We start from the raw sequence: 5,776 nt of genomic DNA, 5'->3' as shown, positions 1-5,776 counted from the left end.
ATCTTTGATGTTTGATTTCTTCATCTGTATGTTCTATTAACACACTGAAAATTTTTCATGGTTATTAATTGATAGATTGATTGATTTCTTTTATTTTTTGATTTTACAGAATGTGTACTTTCTTGTACATGTTTCGGCTTATAGTGATTTTAAGGTTGGTTCGAAAAATTACTTCTCTGATATATTTAAATGTGATTCAGATCTTTTAATTTTAAATCTCTTTTTTAGTTAATTTGATTCTGATATTTTTTTAGATGTGCCTCAAATCTTTTTTGTTAGTAATTGATTTACCATATGTGTGTTGGTTAATCCTAAGAATAACTATTTTTTTGAGATCTTCTATATGTGATTCAGATCTTAATTTGATGTCTTCATCTATGTGTGTTTTTTATATATGTTTATCAATCATGTCTGAGAAGGTTGTTTATGCTATCTTGGATTATGGTAAGCACTTTCCCTACATATTTGGTAAATGTGTATGTTTTTGTAAAATGAAATTCTCCATGATAAATGCATGGGTTGTTTTGTTTGAATCAATACTATATTTTGTTAGTTTCCTGTAGATATTTACGTACTTGTACATTAGTATGCTCTGTCTTGAATGCATGGCATGTTTGTAGGTATGGATGCTAGATTTTGTTTTTCTGTGGATGTGTACATGTTTCTACACTGAAATGCTCTGTGATGAATATATTTCCTGTCATGTGGGTATGGAGTTAGATTTTGTTAGATTTTTGTAGAGGTGTACATATTTTCACACTAGTATGCTCTATTTTTGTTATTTTTCTGTAGATGTGTACATACTTGTAATCTAGTATGCTTTGTGATGTATGCATGGCCTGTTTTGAGGCTATGGATGCTAATTTTTGTTAATTTTTCTGTAGATGTGTACATGTTTGTACAACAAAATGCTCTGTGATAAATATATGGTTTGTCATGTGGGTATGGATGCTCGATTTTGTTAGGTTTTTGTAGAAGTGTACATTTTTGTACACTAGTATGCTCTGTGATGAATGAATGACGGTATGAATGCTAAATTTTGTTATGTATCTTTAGAGGTGTACATATTTATACATTAATGTGCTCTGTAATGATTTGTTTCAAGTACATTTTTGATTTTAAGATTGTCTGATCATATTTTGGGTGTACATAGTTGTACACATGTTAATTGTTAATGTGCACATAGTTGTACACATGTTGATTATTAATATGCACATAGTTACACACAATACTGATTATTAATGTGTACATAGTTGTACACCTGTTGATTGATAATGTTTACATAGTTGGTTTTTTATGTATTTAATTTTGGGACTCATAAGCTCAAAATGGTAGAGCGCCCAAGCCTATCACAAGGTTTGCGGAGGCTGATGGTTCAAATTCATCTGAGTTTCAATATTATGTTTATTCAATATAGATAGCGTTATTGGTGCTTAGATAGCCGATTCAAGTTGTATATATGTGTGTACGAACTGGTGCACCTTGTCTTCTCTCATGAATATATAGTCTGCCTTGTGGGTATGAATGTTGGATTTTCTGGATTTTGTAGATGTCTACATAGTTGTACACTATTTTTCTGTCTCATAAATATATGACATGTTTTAATGGCATAGATATTGGATTTTCTGGATTTTTGTAGATGTGTACATAGTCGTACACCATTGTCCCGTCTCATGGATTTATTTTGCAGATGTGTACATAGTTGTACACCAGTGTAAATTAAAAAATGAATATTATATAATTATATGGGTATTTTTTTTGTAGATCTCGGAAAGAGTTTTCCGAATGTATAAAGTTTGCGAATTTTGGACGAGCGACTCGAAAGATAAATTGTTTTCAAATTAGTTATATATATATATATATAAATTGTTGACATCATCGTGAATCACTTAATTTGGACTAAACTGTAAATATTTGGACTAAAATTGTAAATCAGGAAGGTTATTTATGTACTTTTCGTATTTCAAAGAAAAAAGAACTAATTTGTACCAAGTTGAATGGGTCAGGACTAAATAGTTATAGTATATTTTGGATGGAATTTTGGACTAAACCGTATTTTTCCCTCGCCAATTCCTATGCATATGCAATATCAAGTGGTTTGCCACTTTCGCGACCATTATGGGCATGATAAAGTGGAAAACATAAGTGTCTAAGTGACAAATATATCATTTAGGCATTGATATAGACCCCATTGCTTGATGGCCACTATAGCGCCATCAATAGTCTTTCTGTCCCTCAGCGTTATGATCATCGATGAGTTATTTATCATCTAACACCTTTATAAAACTCAACTTCAAATTCATTTCAACTCCACCCAAAATTTCTAAATCTCTATGGAATTTACAAACTCACACATCTTCCATATTTTTCATAACTCTTCCAATTTTCAAAATATGAACACGGATGAGTTCATTGAAAACCAACATGCTGCCGAAAATCAAAGAGTTGTTAACCGAGCCAATGTGCAAAACCAAATAAGAAGGCGCGATCCAAAATTTACTACTGCAGAACATGAATGTATTTGTATGAAGTTTTTTTTACTGAATATCCTCTCGATGGTGGCGCAGTACTCCAAACCATGTCATTATAGGAAAACATATTTGTGAATTTCAATAAGAAACGATGAACCTATACATTCGCGATGCGAACGCGTCGTAATCGCTTCAATATAATCAATAAGGAAATTAATTTGTATGTTGCTTTGGCAACGCAAGAGGGTCGAAACATGAGGAATGATGAAATCATGATGGACCTTGAACAAAGGTGTAGGGAAGAGTGGCTCCACATCAACCCAAAAGATTTTCAATATTTAAGTTGTTATGAGATCTTAAGAGTGTTGCCCAAATATAATCCGATATTTATGTTTTAGTTTCTTAATTGTCAACTTAAGCCTAAATGTAAGTTAAAAAATATATTTCTTATTTTATTAGATGAAATTTAAATGTAAGTCTGAATTAAGAATATAAGCTTAATTTTTAACAATATTTGTTGAATTCATTTAACAAGCATAAATTTCAACAATGCAAGTCAAATTTTCAAATTCATTAACAAGAGCGTTTTTTTATACAAACTTCGAATTAATCATTGATGGTCATTTTATTAGAAGATATAAAACAAGACAAATAATAATTTAAAATAAAGACTTCAATAACAAAAATCTCGGACAATCTTCTTCATCTTGTTTTCCCTATTCATTTCACATCAATTCCAATAAATGCGCTCATGAACGGAGTTTCCTTTCGTTGTTGTGACTAGTAGTATTCTTTTTGCTTCCAACTTTGCTTTGCCTTGATTTTTCTTGTCTTGAACTCTTCTTTTCCTTTTCTAATTAGCTGCGGGTTTGAGTTGGTTAATATCCAAAACTTGAAGACTACTTTAGTTTTCACCTATTTCTTTATAAGTATCACATATCTTCTTAACAACAGCTTCATTGACTACTCCACAAATATCAAGCTGGGTTGCCGAATTCAATTGGCTTTGAAATTCTGCATTTGAGAAAATTTGAGAGATTGGAAAAGAGAGAAATAAAAATAAAAAAAATATATTAATTTTTTTTAGAGATTCTCCAATAGTTGTTGTGTGTGTGTTTCCTAGGTGGCAACATAAACAAGACATCATTATTCCAATTTTTCCTTAATTTTAGGGAAAAGAGTCTCCAATAGTGTTGTTTGTGGTCTTTTTGTGATTAAATGTAAATTTTATTTTTTAGTAATTTAAATATTTTATCAGAGCTAAAAATGATTATTTAATAGTATAATGAATTAATTTTAGTCAAGCATATGCTTTCTAGGATAGATTGACATCATTCATCTTGAGGATGTCTAACAAAAATTAAGCCATGTCATCTTCACATTGATTTAAGAAGTTGAGGTTGAAGAAGAATTTTAGGGAAATTGAATGTATATCCTATATGTATTTAGGCCAAGGCTTATGGTGCTAGTTTTGCTTCTATATTAGACAAAAACCATTGCATATTCTTCTCTTCTATTTCTCTTTCTAGATATATCTTGATTGCTAACTAATAGCCAGATACTGTTTCATTCAGCACAACCAAAATTCTACTTTTCGCGGAATGGCTCAGCGAGATTGTTTTATTTTTTGATCCGATGGCTGAGATGGTTGCGTTATTCCATTTTGCGCGACCAAATTCTACTTTCCGCGGAATGGTTCAGCGCATATAGATGCTAGACTAGAATAACCATAAGACTTGGGTGGGTGTTCTAGATGACGTGGACTTCCAATCTAAATGCTAGATTGACCATAAGACTAAGCCTTAAACATTTATCTTTACATATATTCCATTGGAGAAGCATTTATTTGAACCCAAATTTTAGTTGAAATTTCTTTGGGACTTCCTCACTCATAAGTATTTCCTTTTCAGTATGCTCGATATTTGAGAATTCTGGTTTTAGATAATCTAGTGATATTATATTTTACAGTTCACTGAACTCATGTTTTAATGTGATTCTCATAGTAAAAGCAAAAACAAATCAAAATAACTTTTTAGAAAGAAAAATCTAATAGTGCTATTTTATTCGTTATGCATGGTTTTTTCGAGAGAGCTTTCAAGCAAGCGAAATTTAAGACTGAATGAATAGATGTGTTCTTTAAATAAGGACTAAATACAGCTAATTTACTATTATATCACTTTATTTGTTAGTTAATATCATGTTGTTTTCATTATTTTAAGTATGCTGATAATGTTTATTTGTAGAAGCAAATCCCAGAAATCATAATCAAAAGTGAAAAATACTATAACCCCCCTTCTATATGGGTTCAATGTATAGAAACCCCAGAAAATTGATCCTTCATTGTCAACTCCATACTTTAAGAAATTGCTATTACTAGGCCCAAAATATCAACTTTTCTTCAGATCTGACCCATAATTAATTATTACAAATTTGAATAATGGAAAAACTACCCTTTACTAAATATACAAGAGGAATATCAAAAGATATATTTCATTTATCTATTATTTTCCTCTCTCTTCTCCATTCTTTTTCTCTCACGGCTCCGGCGAAAAACCCTAGAAAATTTCTTCATCGTCTCCAAATTTCACCGATCTTCATTTTTCTCTTTAATTTCATCTCCTTAATCTCATATTTGGAAATTATTCATCAATTTCTCATCATTTTAAGCTCAGATTCGTTCATTTCGTAATCCAAAACCCATCAAAATTCAGTGAAAATGTCTGTGTAATTAACTCATAATGCGATTTCAGCTATTCTTGGAGGCGATGCAAACTTAAAACCTCTAGTTCAAGTATTTAGATATAAAATCTGTTGGTAAATCACAAGATCGGCTTCGATTACTTGTTTCTGACTCAGTTTCGAATCAATATGTTGTGTTAGCAACTCAGTTGAATGAGAAAGTGTTCAATGGAGATATTCGTAAAGGATCTGTGGTTCAGTTGATTGATTACATGTGTAATACTATTCGGAATCGGAAGTAAGTTTCTCCGAATTCCGATCTAATTTTAGGTTTGATTTCAATTTTTTGGTGTTACGAATCTTTGAAATGATTCTCAGTTAAGATTATTAGTAGGTTTAATCCAATATCAGTGTTCCTTAAACTAGAACTTTATACTATGTTATCGTGTTTATCAGCTAAGAATCTGATAGATTTTGTGGTGTGTGTGCCTACCGTTTGATATAGATTACTAAGCATTTATATCTGTGAATAATGTATTGAATGCTTGGTGAACTATTAAGCAAGTTACTGAGAAAACGTGGAGTTAAACATGGAATAATATATTGAATGCCTGGCTTTGCTTATT

General features: G+C 31.0%; 1 long non-coding RNA gene across 1 annotated transcript in view; it reads left to right on the top strand.

Annotated features, from left to right (window-relative positions):
- LOC113293879 overlaps positions 1 to 1,874 on the top strand; it is a 2,198-nt gene extending 324 nt beyond the window's left edge. The window contains exons 2-3 of the long non-coding RNA XR_003332641.1: positions 110 to 154; positions 1,765 to 1,874. This is a non-coding gene — a long non-coding RNA (uncharacterized LOC113293879). The remainder of the gene's footprint in view (positions 1 to 109; positions 155 to 1,764) is intronic.
- Positions 1,875 to 5,776: the final 3,902 nt, after the last annotated feature.

The sequence above is a fragment of the Papaver somniferum genome, chromosome 7 (assembly GCF_003573695.1).
Source record: "Papaver somniferum cultivar HN1 chromosome 7, ASM357369v1, whole genome shotgun sequence".
In the NCBI taxonomy this organism is placed as follows: domain Eukaryota; kingdom Viridiplantae; phylum Streptophyta; class Magnoliopsida; order Ranunculales; family Papaveraceae; genus Papaver; species Papaver somniferum.
Note: the sequence above shows the minus strand (reverse complement) of the source record. Positions and strands in the feature narration are given on the sequence as shown.